The 17,098-nt window shown below is 41.3% G+C and overlaps 1 protein-coding gene across 1 annotated transcript in view; it reads right to left on the bottom strand.

The window, feature by feature from the left end:
- The window catches only part of NYAP2 (neuronal tyrosine-phosphorylated phosphoinositide-3-kinase adaptor 2), a 266,012-nt gene that overhangs the window by 28,683 nt on the left and 220,231 nt on the right, over positions 1-17,098 (bottom strand). The window lies entirely within an intron of this gene.

The raw sequence follows: 17,098 nt of genomic DNA, 5'->3' as shown, positions 1-17,098 counted from the left end.
ACAAATGCCAAGTTCATACTTCATAATGACTTTCTGTCTTTTCTCTAAAAAGGAAAAAAGATAGATTCATGGAAGAAGAGAGATTCAATGCCTGTTCCATAAGTGCATGTACTATGTTTTATGCTTGCAGATAGATAATACATATTGGAAAAAACAACCAACTGCTTCTCTTATGTAAGCCTTAGTATAAATTAAATACGGGCCATTATTCATTTCATAGTTGGCTAGTGTTTATACTTGTCTTTAATCTTATTCTATAATGTCTGTATTAATGTATATTCGATCTATCTTAACCTAAATGAGCAAAAAAAAAAAGGTGGGGCGGCAGTGGGGATACAGCATCTTTTTTTAATTATTATTCATTCATGTTTAAGCAGTCCCCAGCACGGAACTCTGTACTCTCAAGATTTCCAATCTAAATAAAGGCTGTATATTAACTTTGAAATTCCTCTTCCCCCCTCTAGTGGTGATGAACGGTACAAAACATTTGTGCTCCGTATTTGAGGCTGATTCATACAAGAAAAAACATGGCATGGGGAGTGACTGGAAAGGGTTAAAAAATCCCAGCTTTGCCATTGCTAGCTATGTAAACTTGAGACTTGACCTTTTGTTTTTCAGTTTTCTCATCAGACGTAGAGCGTAATGATGCAATTTGCAGACTCATTGTGATGGTCACAAAGGAAAATGTAAAGTCAAATCTATTTAGAAATTGATCAATGTTTTTTTTTTCCTTTTTTAAAAATAAAATGCAAGAGGCAAAATGTATTTAATCAGTGGATTTGGTCTTGTGGTGAACAGACTCCAACAGAGCCTCCGCGATCCCTCCCTCCTGGTACCGAGTATTTAATGTTTTTTTATTTTATTTTATTTTTGAGACAGAGAGACGGAGAGCATGAGCAGGGGAGGGGCAGAGAGAGAGGGAGACACAGAATCCGAAGCAGGCTCCAGGCTCTGAGCTGTCAGCACAGAGCCCGACGCGGGGCTCGAACTCACGAACCGTGAGATCATGACCTGAGCCGGACGCTTAACCGACTGAGCCACCCAGGCGCCCCACCGAGTATTTAGAATAGAAAAACAGCCTTCATCAAGTGATCCAACATCATGTTGACAGTCATGGAACATTGTGTGTCATGTGATCCTCTGAGAAGACCTTCACAAGTGGTCTTCTGGCTCAAAATGTTTAACTAACTCTAGTCACAAAGGAACAATCATCAAAACTAAGGGTCATTCTGAAAAACAAAACAAAACAAAACTGTTCTAGACTGAAAATTTCAGCGCAGTGAAAAATCATCGCAGCTCAGAAATACTCATAATGAAAAGTAATTTTTAAAAAGACTATGAAAACTGAATGTAATATGTGATGCTAGGTTGGACCCTGGATTGGGGAAGGGCATAGTATTGGGACACTCGTAGAGATTTGAAAATCGGCTTTATATGAGGCCATAGTATTAAGTCATTAGAGTTGACTTGACTGCCTTTTGGGGTGTGACTGTTTAGAAAATATGTCCTTGGTCTTAGAGATACAGTTTAAGTATTTAGAGATGAAATGTCACGATTAAAATGTGTGGGGTGTGCGTGCGTGTGCACGTGCGTGTATCGTTTATCAGGCTGAAGTTCCTTTAAACGCAAAAAGTTTTATCAACCACTGAGCATCTATCAGAACACCTGGTGCTTTTCAGATGGAGAATGAGCGTTTGTTGAGTGAATGCATGAAAGCACCTTGCAAACTCTAAAGGGTTAATGCTAATTACTGCAAAGCGTCAATGACAGTTCTAGGTGGTAGTAACTAGCAATGACAGTTACTCTTATTAGTTATTAGTATTTGGTTAGTGGTTCAAAAGGTGGTAGGTTAGCCAGTGGGTATGAGACACAGGCTGGAAAATGTTGTGTGAGGTAGGTGATTTTAGAGCAGGGAGGCTTTAGAAGGAAGAGAAGGTAAGATGGCCCCAAATTAATTTGATCCACACTGTCTTTTTGCCCAGACCTCAAATGACTGTTTGCAGAGCTGTAGCATGTAACAGTATCAGAAAGTTTGCACCTAGCAATATCCTGCAGTGAATCATATTTCCTAGGGTCTAGTCGCTGTCCCGGGAGCATGGAAGAGGAAGAGGAAAGAAAGATAAGAGGCAGGAAGAGAAGGGAGGAAAAAACACGACATGCTCTATTCCAGATCATTCTTTTGGCCTCACCCCTCCACATAATTTCTCTTCATCTCCATGGCGAGTATTGACATGTAGCACTTCCTTAAGGACCCGGAAAATCTGTCCTGAATTTTAAAGGAAACAGGGAAAGACAAAATGCTGCCCTCTTCTGGCAGCTTTAGCAAATCTTCGCGCCCACAACTCATTACACAGTTAATAGTTGAATTAAAAGTCTCCCTTCCATGACTCTTTTTGAGAAGACAGACAGTATAGCAGGAGGGTAGACTTTCTTTTAAGTCAGCATCCTATAATAGCAAATAGCTCTTTGTCACTGATAGTTCTCACACCTTTTCAACAAACACTTTTTGAACTCTTGACTTTGTATTTAAAGTTGGAATAGTTTTAGAAATTCTGCGGGCATGTAACATGTGCTCAATCACCCAAGAGACAAGTTGTCATGTGTTGAGGTCACCTGCCCTCAAAATCGGGGGCAAAACAATAGAAAAAAAAAGACTGGATGCAAGACAGAAGGGGTTCAGCTTCAATAACCTTATGCAAAATTTTGTAAAAAGAAAATTTAAATGAAGTAGAATATATAAAGACTGTGATAGTGGGATTCATAATAAGGAATCTGTCCTTGGTCTTCACCCCTCTTCCTGGCACACTGCTCCTCAAACCCTTGGAATTACCTGCCAAGAGAACAGTAAAGGTGTCTTTTGTTATGCTAATGAGATGACTTTTGGAAAGCAGGCAGGATGGGGGGCTGCTTGCCAATGGAGCCAACCACGTGCGTGCGTGATTGGAGGGTTGGCACTTTTAGCTCCACCCACCGCCGGGGAGGGGAGAGGCCCTGGAGAATGAGTTCAATCATCAATAGTCAATGAATTAATCAATCCGACCTGTGGCATGAAGCCTTTGTGAAAACCCAAAAGGAAGAAGTTCTGGAGCTTTCTTCCACAGGTTGGTAAGTGTGTAGAGATTCAAAGAGAGAAGGGGGTTCTCAGAGAGCATTGGAAGCAGTACCTCGCTTCCCCAGAACTTGTCCTGGGGGACAAGGCACCTCTTGTCAAGAGAAGGCACCTCTTCCATCCACTCATTCTGATTTATATTCTTTTGTAATGACCCAGTGATCTAGTAAATAAAAGGTTTCTCTAAGTTCTGTGAGCCGCTTCAGCCAAATTCCTGAACCCAAGGAGGGGGTCGTAGGAACCTCAGATTTAGAGCCAGTTGGTCAGAAGCAGAGTGACAACCTGGACTTTCCATTATGGCATCTGAGGTGGGGCCAGTCTTGTAGAGCCAAGTCCTTGACCTGTGGGATCTGGTGCCATCCGCAGACAGATAATTGAGTTATCTGCAGTCAGAATTGAGTTAAGTCATAGGATACCCACCTGGTGTTGAAGAATTGCTCGGTGGTGTGGGGGAAAACCTTCCACACATCAGAATGTGAATAGATGAACACGCAATGTGGCAGGTGTCAGAAGTGTAAACGTTATGTAAGCTTTGTCTTATTTTAAAAAAATAAAATTTCAGACTGAACTAGTTGTGGGGAGAGAGCTTCATAATCGCTTCCATGAGGGACCATAAAGGTCTTAATTTCCTCCAATCCCAGTTTCTGTTCTGTCCTCAATATATTCTTGCATCATTAAAGTTTGCTACTTTTGTAAAATGGGCCCCATGACATACTGTCCCTCCTTGTATTAATAAAGCTGCTTTAAAAAAAAAAAAGAAAGAAAGAGAAAGAAAGAAGAAAGAAAGAAAGAAGAAAGAAAGAAAGAAAGAAAGAAGAAAGAAAGAAAGAAGAAAGAAGAAAGAAAGAAAGAAGAAAGAAAGAGAAAGAAAGAAAGAAAGAAAGAAGAAAGAAAGAAAGAAAGAAAGGAAGAAGAAAGAAAGAAAGAAAGAAAGAAAGAAAGAAAGAAAGAAGAAAGAAAGAAAGAAAGAAGAAAGAAAGAAAGAAAGAAGAAAGAAAGAAAGAAAGAAAGAAAGAAGAAAGAAAGAAGAAAGAAGAAAGAAAGAAAGAAAGAGAAAGAAAGAAAGAAAGAGAAAGAAAGAAAGAAAGAAGAAAAGAAAGAAAGAAAGAAAGAAAGAAGAAAGAAAGAGAAAGAAAGAAAGAAAGAAGAAAGAAAGAAAGAAAGGAAGAAAGAAAGAAAGAAAGAAAGAAAGAAAGAAGAAAGAAAGAAAGAAGAAAGAAAGAAAGAAAGAAAGAGAAAGAAGAAAGAAAGAAAGAAAGAAAGAAAGAAAGAAAGAAAGAAAGAAGAAAGAAAGAAAGAAAGAAAACTTTTAGGAATGAATTGAATAGGTATTTCCCCTTTCCTGTGAATTGCAGTCCTTGTTTATCTCCCTCGGCGGCCCTTGAATTTTACATCTCTTCTCTAACATTTAGTTGTCTCTCATCCTCCACCAGCAGGTAAAAACAGTAAACTGATGGAGGTGGGCATATGTGAGGACCATGCGCAGAGCCACCTGTCAGGAGCCCAAATGCTTCTGCAAATTATTATAACAGCTTTACAATGAGATGCTTATCTGTTTCCACCTGCAGCATTAATTTATTCATTCAGTATGTACAGGACGACTAGAGATTTCTAAGATGAAAATATGCACCCCAGCCCTTAAAGAGCCAGACACTTATAATCTGCATCTTTGGAATTAAAAAAGAGGCTCTTTGGAAAAATGAAAAAAAAAAAAAGGAAGGGGGGGAGGGTTCCATGGTCAAATATATTTGAGAAACATGACATGGTACAGCCTCCTCTTTGTAATTTCCAATGCACAACTGCCAATTGAAAACTCTGATAGCAAAGGAATCTTTCTAACCTGACCTTTCCTCAGATTGCTTTTTCCAGGTATCAGAACAGAGGCTAACATCCTCAGACAGTGTTCTCCTTTAGGATGTGGGAAACAAAGGCAGAAGAAAAAAAATTAAATTTCCATACAACTCACAGCCTGCTGACAAGTCCTTGAGACAGGCAGACAGACCTTCCTCTAGGAACTCAGCTACTTGGATGATGACACTTTGCTAGGGGCAAAAGCAATCTTAGCTTAACATTATCTCGACCCTCCAGGATCCCCTGAGTCTATTTTAACATATAAAACCTCCTTTGGAAACTTCCTTTATCTCTACCCCCTAAGTTATAGATTGGCAATCAGCAATCATACTCCAAGCTTATGGCCCCCTGATATACATCTGAAGGGTCTCATGACTGAGTTTTTACTCAACAGTAATAAATGACCTTTTCCTAACAGCAGCTAGCCCCTCAAGGTCCTGGAAACCTTGTTTCCAAAATACCTTAAAGACTTAGTCTATCCCTAACCCCCTCCCAACCTGCAAGTGTATAATCAGTCACTCCTCATAATCCCTGGGCAGCTCTTTCTGCCCATGGGTCCTGTCTCTGTGCTTTAATAAAACCACCTTTTTGCACCAAAGACGTCTCAAGAATTCTTTCTCGGCCGTCGGCTCTGAACCCGAACACTCTCCCCTTTACTTTATATAAAAATAAGGCGTAGTAAGTACAAAGTACAGGGAGATTTGGGGATGGGAGATATGCCTTGGAGGGTTGTGGCCGGAGAACACAACCATTCAAACTCTCACCCTATGTCTAGGAGCCATCACAACCCTATTCACAGCTATCTGTGCTCTCACACCGATTCCAGGTTTGAGCACTGGTTTCCAGGACCCAAGATTAGGGAGGGTGTTCCAAGAAGAAGTAAATGTTAGGCAAATCTTGGAGGCATCCCTGGGACATTTGAAAGTGAGAAAGAACCGTGCAGGGTAGGTAGATAGGCATGAGATGGACCAGATAGGGTGCTGGATGATGAAGGTGGACAGAAAGACCAGGGCCGATCATATAGGTCTTGAAATCCAGGCAAAGCCCTTTATCATCCATCCTGTAAGCAATGGGCACACTTTACAGAATTTTACACTGAGGAGTCAACACATAGTCTCTTGTGGTGTGGAGGCTAGATATGGGGACAGGTCGAGAGAATGGTCACCCATTGGGGAAAAGGATGAATCTGTCATAAAACTGCATGATCACTCTCCAAGACACCTTTGGGTCTGAGAGAAGACAGAACCTAGAGCTGTTGGAGCGGCCCCAGTCTTGCCGTCTCCTGCTCTCCTGTCCTGTGGCCTGTCCTGTTCCCCCCTAAGGCTTCTGGACAGTGCCTTGCACTTCTTTGCTCAAAGTTAAATGTTAAAAAAAAGGGGGGGGGGAACTACGTGTTAAACAATAAATGATTGAAAATAAGCATTTACATTTAAATATTCTAGCTTAAAATGTCATTTTACATTCATCATCTCATTTCATATGGATGTAGAAATCAAAAGACCTGGAAATTCCACGAGGTCTCGGAAAAGCAACCATGGATGTTAAGTGCTTCCAATGCAAGACTTCTCCAAAGGTTCCTTGTTTCATTATTTGTTAGCATCGGTCAAATGACAGCACAGTTTGGGTTCCTCTCTAGATTGCATCCTGGAGGATAAGTGACTGACCGCAAAGGCTACTCCTGAAGAGCCTCAGCCCTTTCATGGGCAAAGATGACTGGGCTGGGTATGATTCCTTTTGACACCTTGTGGCCCTTCTGGTAACTTCCGCGTTTCCTGGGAACTAAGTCATTAAATGCAGTATTCCAAATACGATCCCTGTCAAAATAGCTGACAACTAGGGATTATTAACTACCTCTAATGCAGCATTTATTTTAGGAAACAAAGGCTTTGAAGTGACAGTCTGGTTGCTTCCTCCCCCTTTAAAGTGTCTGTTCACAGATTCCCCGTGGAAGCCCAGAAGCTGGATAAATCATGGTGAATACATTATTTGTCTTTTTGTGTGCTGTTGGTTAAATCTACATCAGTGCTCTAGAAGCTGTGTGTACGGGTGCATGTGTGTGAAGGGGTGCGTTTTCTTTTCAGTGTGTGCAAAGAATAAGATGTGCTCAGGTGTCCGCGTTCCTACTTGTGCACGTGCACACACTCACGCACACGCACCGATGCCTGCACGGCTGGTTTCTCTCAACAGCAGTCCACGGTCCATAAGAGAATGAGACAGTCAATGCCATCGAGCCTCCTTCCAGGGGCTACATTCCCAGCCTTGCTTCACTCTTGGAGATCCTGCTCCAAGGTGGTACCTTGTTCAGTTGAAGTCTTAGTTGAATTTGACCCTCTGTTATGCTAGCTCTTAATCTAGAGAGGTTCAATGGCAAGACCCAGGAAAAGCAAAGAATGATTAAATAAATCAATGAATGACATTAATAGAAATGAAGGAAGGTGGGTTTTACAAACAGAGCACATTCAGAAGGGCAGCTATTTCTGGTAGAAAAAAAAACAAACATGTAGTAGACAGAACCACCAGGGCTCATACCTCCTGTCCACGTAGCCACTACTAGCAATGAGACCTTCAACAGGTAACATACTCTCTAGCCTTGGTTTTCCCATCAGTGAAATGGGGATAATGTTATCTACTGCATATGTAGGTTGTGAGAATAAAATTAGGTAATAAAACATCTTGAACACTGTGCCGAGCATATAGTAGGCGCTCAACAAAAGCCATTTTATTTATTTATTAAAAAAATTTTTTAATGTTTATTTTTGAGAGACATCCAGAGAGACAGAGCATGAGTGGGGGAGGGGCAGAGAGATACAGAGACACAAAATCCAAAGCAGGCTCTAGGCTCCGAGCTGTCAGCACAGAGCCCAATGTGGGACTCGAACTCACGAGCTGTGAGATCATGACCTGAGCTGAAGCCAGACAGTTAACTGACTGAGCCACCCAGATGCTCTTCAACAAAAGCCATTTTACAAATTGACTTTCTTTGGAGAAGATGCTTTCAACCAGAAAGATAATGTTTATTTGCAGTACAGAACAGAGAACAACAATTTGCCCATAGATGAAGAACAGCAAGTGGTGGGAAAAGGAAAGATTTCTAGTGCTTCTTGACTAAGGCACTCATAATGCGGGTGTATTTATTATTTTGAGTCTGGGGTGGTATAACCCAACCCGACATTAATGTAGCATAAAGGTTTCCTCCTAATCTACATGCAGCTTAAGTTGGAGGTAATTTTACCCACTAGTTAGGGAGGCTTCTCTTTTCAGAAAAGAATCCTAAGTGATATGTTTCAAATATGTTCATGATAAACAAAAGCAATCAACAGGAATTCTTTCATTCAGCCAGCCGAGTTTTCTCTGCTAGCTTTCTTTTCAGAATGCAATATAGGAAAAATGATCTCCTTTCCAAGAGGCTCAGGTTGCATTCAGAAAATTACAACGCACAGAAGAGGTCATAAGTCCTAATGAAAATGCCTGCATCTCATCATAAATGATGCACAACATTCAGAGATCGCTGGCCGTGGTTCGTCATGCCTCTCCCCACAAAAGTACAGAAAGGTATATTTAAAAGTTAGATAACCTAGGGGCGCCTGGCTGGCGGTAGGTTAAGCGTCTGACTTTGGCTCAGGTCATGATCTCATGGTTCATGGGTTCAAGTCCCGTGTCGGGCTCTGTAAGAACAGCTCAGAGCCTGGAGCCTGATTCAGATTCTGAGTCTCCCTCATTCTCTCTGGCCCTCCTCCACTCGTGCTCTGTCTCTGTCTCTCTCTCTCAAAAATAAATAAGCATTAGAAAAAAAATTGTTTTAAGTTAGATAACCTAAAATTGCAAGACTAAAGTCATGAACATTATCCAAAACAAATATCAAAAGTATTCACTGTGGGTTCTTATAAGCATTATGGTTATTATCGCAAACAGCATATTTTCTCTGTCATAAAGCAGTTTTGTTGGATTCATTTATTTTTAGAACCCAAGTACAGATTGCAAAGCACACTCTGGACGCTAGGTGGCGCTATAGGTCCGCCTAACGTTACAGTACTTTCCCCACGTTAGATGGGCCAGCCCCATCCAAAGCTTGCTACGTTTCAGTAAAGTCCATGATGAAGGTTTCTGTGGACTTCCGCTAACAACTGGCAGCAAAACACCACCATAGCATTTAGCTCTCAAATGGAGCTATCAATCTGTAAAGCTTTAATGGTCCTCCAAAGGCTATCTATTTGTATACAACTCCCACAAGCTCTACCATGATAAATTGATCATTTCTTCTCTAGACTGAGCCAAAGCCTCACTTTTAAGTATACCGGACATTTGGAATAAGTCTAGCAGTGAAATATTTTCGGCAGCGCCCCCACCCCCGACTTTCTATTTTCCAATTGTTGAATAAAAATTGACACGAAATTGGGGACTTGAAAGATCAGCTTGAAAACACCTGGAATAAACTGAAGGGACTGATGTGATTTAAAATCGTCGGCTTTACTTTCCCGGACACATCCATGTTATCGTTAGTTTAGTAAAGAAGGACACCCTGGGCGTTTAAAGAGGAATAAAGGAAGCTAGAAAGGACTAAACAATATTGATTCCACTGTCTGTGACCTGGCTGAAGAAATACAACATGGTGGGGCGCCTGGGTGGCTCAGTGGGTTAAGCGTCCGACTTCAGCTCAGGTCATGAGCTCACTGTTCGTGAGTCTCAAGCCCCGCGTCGGGCTCTGTGCTGACAGCTCAGAGCCCGGAGCCTGCTTCAGATTCTGTGTCTCCCCCTCTCTCTGTAACCTCCCATGCTCATGCTCTGTCTCTCTCCACCTCAAATATAAATAAGCATAAAAAAAAAAAAGAAATACGAAATGGTGCCATCTGACCCTATGTATCTGGACTAGTCTTGGCACAGGTTCCCTCTGCAAGACTCGGGTTAGAAGTCAGGTGTTTAAAACCATGGTCTGGGAAAGCTTTAAGTGTGGAAGTGGGTAACAAGCCTAACCTGTTTCTCTATACCCGTCGTCCCAGCAAGTAATGGCTTCCTCAGCAGTGGGAACATTTCCCTCACCTTCATTCATACTTGAACTCAAATAGGAGAGCAAAGTGGTACTGGGGGCAGGTGGAATTCTGAAACGATAGCCTTAGTTGGTTTCTACTCACTTGGCTTCCAAGGCACACATGAGACTGATAAGGTAGGAAGAAATGCCCAATGCGGACTCCTGTTGTGTAGTGAATCACCGAGTACCTAATTTCCTATTTGGAAAAGGAACAATGAATCCGGTCATATCAAGTACACCAAGGAGGGGGTGGGAAAAACCAATTCAGCTCAGAAGCTTGGCAAGAGGGAGACAGATGCACTGTCCAGAGAATTTAAAATCAGTAATAAAACTGACTAAAGCTCTGTCTGCCTTTTCTTATCAGCACGCACTAGCAGTTCTGTGCAAGGGTCCGTAACACAGGGTGGACGCAACCATTCCCTCCGTGCCCATCCCCTTCGGAATCCCACGGATTAGAATGACTCTCCCACTTAGGATTTTCTAGCAAGCAGGAAAGCTGACTCTTCGGAAGAAGGAAAAGCTATCCGGGAAAAGAGAAAGAATGAGTATTTTTCTAGCAGTTTGTGTCTGTCTATCCAAGACTTTCCCTACGTATGCTATCTCATTAATCCTCAACAACAACAACAACACCAGCTATACCAGGCAGGTAACACCGCGCCCATTTTATGGATAAGAAAACAGACTCCGAAAAGATGAACAATGTATTCAAGGTCTCAAGCCACCAATTGGTGGATTCAAGAGTCTAATAATCATAATCTAATCGAATCCACCTCAAAAGCTCAGGTTTTCATTCAGCTGAGTAGCTAAGATCACAGACTGACACCTAACAGGTCCAAAACTCGGACAAGGTACTTGACTACCTCGGTTGTAATGTGGGATGGCAATGGTACCCACTGGTTGAACTGTTGAGAGCTTGCCTGCGGTGATGTGGGGAAGCTCTCAGAACAGTCCTGGATTACAATAAACACATCAGAGATGGCAATAAGCAGCACATGGCTTTCGTCATGCTAAACCTCATTGAAGAAATCCGAGCAATGTTTGGTCTTTTGCACGAGTTCAAGGATGCTGGCTATAGACTTTAGCTACTTCACACTTTTGCCTGCAGCTCTGGTGGGTGGGGTTATCAACTCTGATGCTGAGGATACACACACACATATCAGGGACTGCGGCAGTCAGAGGATGTACAGTCTCAGAGTCCCTTTGTCCCCATCCCCACCTCTCTGTGCCAGTTGGTTCGTGACTTCCTCTAGAACGTCCTCATTTGGTACAGTCTGCCTCCTATTCTAAAGGAATAAATGGCAAGATTATATGTGTGGGGGGCGGGGGTTGGCAGAAGGGCACGGGGATACATTTGTTTCAGTTCATCCTATTCAATAATGGAGTGCCTGCGAGACCGCTCATGAGAATACTGCTCTCTAAAAGATGATTTCCGAATATTTCGCCACCTGAAATATACAAAAGTTAACACAGGATGATGCCTGAATAACAGGTCAGATTTCTTAGCTATACTGTAGTGTGTTGTGAAAAGCAACCGGAGTCCCTGCTACTTGAATTCTTTGTATAAAAGTGGAAACCAAAGGATGCCAATATCTCATTAAACATATTACTGGATTTCTCTATTATTTAAAAGTAACAACAAAATTTTGGGTTTTTTTTCTTTAAACATGAAAACAATTGTAGAGAGTCTTATAGGGTACCAAAGCCTAATATTTATATAAAGCAATCAGACAGGATTGTTGAGAGCACACATAAGATAATGCTTTTTGTTTGTTTGTTTTTGCTTTTGGACACCTGCATTATTGTAATGCACTTTTGCCATAATGCATGGCAAGAGATCAATATAAACACTGACATTTTTAATTATAATATGAATTTATTCCACATTTCACAGGGCTAGGTCCAATCTCTTCAGTAAATATCATTATTATAACAATTAACTATAATTTCTTTGTAACATAATCTTTGTTAAAATAACACTTTATTTTACAATTTTAACTTAGTACAGGTAAACCCTTCTCGAGCATGATGATGGTTGCCTTCTAAAGGTAGCAGGGTTTTTCAAGTATCCTTGTTGAGTTTTTACATATTTGGAAATACATAACAGTCAACTTGTATGCAGAATGAAGCAAACAATAGGAGTCATTGTAAAATCTATCCCATGGCCTGAAGGAAACTCTGTGGTGGGAAGCTACGTATTAATGAAGTGAGTTCAACATTTGCTGCTTGGTTGTGTGTTCTGTTTCTGCCTTTCCCCCATTCCCATCATGCACTGTAATAATGAGCATACAATCGAATCAGCTGTGTAAAGTACAAAGACAATGCAGAACATTCTCTCGGATCAGGTCTCATAAGAGTAACTGGAATAGTCACAGGGTCTTACCAACAACAAAAGTTTGTTCAACATTTGAAAAAAGAGATGCCGGAAAAGGACCGCTTTCTTGTGTTAAGTTGGGGTGGCACATGCCATATTCTGTTCCCTCCTTGCCTAACACTGTTCCCTCCCATCCACCACAAGACTTCAGCTTCTAGATAGCAAACATTTGAAAATATATATACAACTGATCAGATGAAACCTCTTAATACATATGTTCTAGGTCTGCAAGGCTTAACGCCAGAATAAAGGATGTATAGTCTTGGCAAAACAAGCCACATCCATGCTAATGGTGGCATGGAAATTCTAAGGAGAAAGCATCATTAAGGCTTCTTTATTCTTAGCGTTTGTTTCTTCTGTTTTTCTACTTGCTCCCATGTATTGAAGGAGAAGTTAAATTAGAACATATCCTTTAAGGTTACATTCTTCAGAGACGTAGGTAGGCATTGAGTGGATGGAATCAGAATTCCCACGTCCTAGTTTGAGTATTTATGTTAATATACTCAGTCTCCCTTTGTCTTTCACCTTCCTTATGCTTTCCAGGCTCCGACAAGTTCTATGTACAAATGTTCTATCTGGAAAATTAAATGAAAGCCCAGAACTGACAGAGACCCTGAGACAGAGTGGTGATCTTCTCAAAGCTTTAAGACAAAAAATTGCTGAGACTGTGGGACCAATCAACACATCCCACTGCATCGGAGGTAGAAAATTAAGGAAAGGGTCAGTGTTAGATTGTGTGAGAAAAACATTTTTTCAAGGACATATATAGAGAGACATTTATCAAGGGAGAAACTTTGTGAGTCAGCAAAGATCACTGATTCTCACACAGTGTGCTGGCTATTAGAGGTATGCCCCTGAATTGGGCACAGAATCATATATACTGATCTCTAATCCGCATCTTTGAATGATTTAATTTCCTTTTTTTATAAGGGTATCTCAAAAATAACTTTGACATCCAGGTATGGCCAGAACACATGCTGGACATGTGCCAAGCTTTGGCCACCCCAACATGCTCTTTCTAGAAGAGAAAAGCTGGCCTGATGCTGGCTTGCAGACGTAGCTATGGCATCCATGAGGAAAGAGAACATGTTCTGCTCTGCAGTCAGCCCAGGCTGGCTCTCATTACGCCCCAGCAGGATCATCAAATATCGAAAGAGGATGTTAGGAGCTTGGAAAGGGTCCAGAGGACTGGCACTGAAAGGAATAAATGTTTGAGAAATCATACTGAAGGGGCAGGCTGAATGGACCTGGGGTGCTTGCCCGGCTAACAGCTTGTGAGGACACAGAAAAGACGCCGGGGTGAGGCCTGTCCTAGGTAGTGAAGAGGCATCTGTCACGGCACAGAGGGCCCACAGAACAAGAGATAATGGCTTCAGAGGCGACTGTGAGATTTCCAAAGAGATTTGGGTCTGTCAGCCTTTGAAAGTATGTCCAAAGGACAGTACAGACAGCCTTTTCCCAACCCCTCCCCAAGATCAAGGATCATCAGAGATAATCCAGGTTAGAAAGATCAACTAGCCAGCCTCAGGGAGAAGGTGAAGTTTCATTTCAACACTTAGATCACTGTTATGGCGATGTGATGCTGTGATGTGATGTGATGTGATCACTACTCTGGGATTCTCTGATTTGACACGGGGATGTGTTACCTAACAAATGTGAAGTGGGCACATTCACAAGTGATTGAGTGTGCAAGTGTGAGCAAGTAGGTATATGTATACGTGAGTGTGTGAGTCCGTGTGTATCATGGAGCGTAAGTGTATGTAAATGTCAGCGTCTACGTGCGGGTGTATGTGCGTGTGCGAGCGCGTCCGCATGTGTGTATTGTGTGAGTGTGTGGACAGTGGAGGGTGTGGTGCTCATCTCCTTCCTTCCTTGAAACACAAATACAAACGTTCTTTGGGAACATTTTTCCAAGGAAAACTGGCACTTCTGTTTAGAGACACAGCCTCGCGGCACCCTTCTTGAAAGAAAGCATGGCTGTCACGTGGCCAAGAGCATTAGCGGCTGTCCTATCACCTGCTGCAGCAAGACCACAGATGGTATGATTGCCAATGGAATGGGGGTCCCATTCCCAGAGGTAGGCTTGTTCTCGGCCGAATCAGGGGCATGACATGAACTCCCCTTTCTACTGTCTACAAAGGTGGCCGCCCCCTTTCTTCTGAACACATGGCTTTCCACTTTACTATATAAGGAAAAAAGAGAAAGTTACATGTGCTCCAAGTTCAATGTGACCACTAGACAGTTTCGCTTGCATAACTAAGGAAAAGAAAAGGTTTTATTTTTTCACAGGAGGCACAGAAGTTCGGTTTAATTTCCAAAGATCTACATTCAGACAAATGCCAACATATGCGGCTTCATGGCAATAAAATTCCTGCCCCTTGTCTAGTCTACTTATTCCGGAGTGAATTCACAAAGAAAGTAATGTGTTTTCATCTCTCTGAATTTCAAAGAATATTGGACTCTACATGCTTTACAACTCCCTTCTTTCCTGAGCTTTACATTTTAACTTACGTCTTTTGAACTTCCAGTCAGATAAGATTATGTATTTCTACAAATCTTGCCTCTGCCTAGTTACCTGAGACCAAAAGATTGCAAAATCAAGCAATGTTACCTTGACCTTTGTTGATACACAAATGCAGATGGTAGGCAGTCACTGTTGGCCCTAGGCTCCTCTGTAGCTCAGTCAGTTAACGACTGTCTCTAGATTCTTTGGGGGTGGACAGTCATTATTGGCCTAGGCCTGGAGGGCCACTGTGGGCACCTCTGTATTTTTCTGCTGGAGCAGTATCAGGCACTTCTATATACCCTTCTTGCAGTACTTCTGAGAAAGCTCCTACCCTGACATGTAACGGCAAGTCAAAAGCTTCTACTGAAGAAATGGAAAAGGGATCAGATATGAACAACTGAAAGAAAGCACAGTGCCTTCTCTATGAACGGTAATGCCCCTTAATATGGCTGAAATGGCACAGGCATCCTAAAGCCAACTTCCTCAGCTCATAAGCACCCATTGGAATTATTTTAGGGATTGGTGATTGCTTTTGTTTGTTTGAAAGAGATCACGTGGTTTTCCATGATTTCCTAACGAGAGGTGGATTCATCTCTTATTACACATTCTGTTATTAAATAATTACTGGGAATCCTGGTATCCAAAGTGGGGGGGGGGATATTTATTTGATAATGGTAGGTGTTCCATAGCCTAGTTGGTGTATGAATATTCACTCTTACAGTCAACAAGTCAACACCGCCTTGGGTTACTGAACAAAGGGCAGTGTCATCAACACAACAAAGGGTTGTTACTGAGACATCTCAGTCAAGGGTCTGAGAACTGGGTGAGAAGGGATCCTCAACAGGTAACCATTGACCTTAGTCCTAAGTCATAGGAATGCAAAGCAAGGATCTTCTGAGCCCTATTTACTTCCTTAGTACAAGAACAGGCAAATACTACAACCAGTCACAAGCCACAGAAGAGAGTCTCAGAGGCTAGCCTTCTAGTTCAGAGCCCTGACAGCCTATCTACCATATGGATGTGGGCCAGAATTTCTGCTGATTGGGGCTTTCTCATGTTGCTATATTTTGAAGAATAAAGAGTATGCCACCAGGTGAATAAAGAGTTGGTAATGCGAAAGCACAAAAATCCTGTCTTGTTTTTATTTCAGAAGTTTATCCCAGGAAACTGCTATCATTTTAACCCAGGGACCCTTACAATTAAAGGGGTTTAGGATGAAGCAACTATAAAGATAATTAAGAAAAAAAGCAAAACAAAACAAAGAACACAAAACCTCCCCGTGATACTGAGGGTAATGTAATAGCAAGGTACATGTCCTTGGAAAATCATTTATATTAATGCAATCTCCTGACAGCTAAATTTCTCCCTTTTCTGGATTCAATTTTTAAATTTTTAAATATCAGTAAACGTAATTTTTTGAAATAGCTCTGAATCAACTAAGAAACTAATTTTATCTCAGTGAGGTTAATTACATTATTTATTTATTAATTCCTTGTCCTGTTGTTTCTTCTTTTTTTTTTTTACCCCCAAAGTGTTTGAGCTGGATACATTTAGTTATGAAAGCATTTAACATTTTAAATTAAGACACAAGGAAATCTAAATGACACTTGAGATGCCCTTGAGAGAAGCCTCTCATCTCTCGTGTTTATAGATAACTCATATATTCATAAATCAAATCCTGTGCACATTTAAGCCAGACCAAAAACTAAACAGCACCATGTCTCCCACTAGAAAAAAAATGCAATTATTCTGCTTAGTTATGTTTTTAAAATAGCTTGACATTTTAAATAATTGATGAATATGTAATTTGCTAATCAGTAACGGACAGTTCCCATGGAGGTACCCTCACTATTTTATAATTTACTATTTCAGAAGAGTTTTATGAATGCAAAGATTAAAGCTGGGAAGTGGAGAGAAATCACTCCAGGACGACATTATCCTATTTAACACCCGTAATACTTAACACTAACAACAATTAAGTTTCATAAATTAAGTCAACGTACTGAATTTCTATTGGGTGAGTTATACACAGACATTTATGTGTCGTGATTATTCCCCAGAGACAACCATGTACCCAAATGAACATCAGAGCAACATACTCTTACTGTAAAGGATTAAATGATATTTTAGTTTATGCCTTTATTTCTTGTCTCTTTTCTCCAAGCGATAATAGAGATCTTATTTACCATGCATGAACACTTACATTCTCTTTCTGAGAACATTTCTGATGTTGTT

This window comes from Prionailurus bengalensis, chromosome C1, assembly GCF_016509475.1.
Source record: "Prionailurus bengalensis isolate Pbe53 chromosome C1, Fcat_Pben_1.1_paternal_pri, whole genome shotgun sequence".
Taxonomy (NCBI): domain Eukaryota; kingdom Metazoa; phylum Chordata; class Mammalia; order Carnivora; family Felidae; genus Prionailurus; species Prionailurus bengalensis.
The sequence above is the reverse complement of the archived record's forward strand: the minus strand, read 5'-3'. Positions and strand labels throughout refer to the sequence as shown.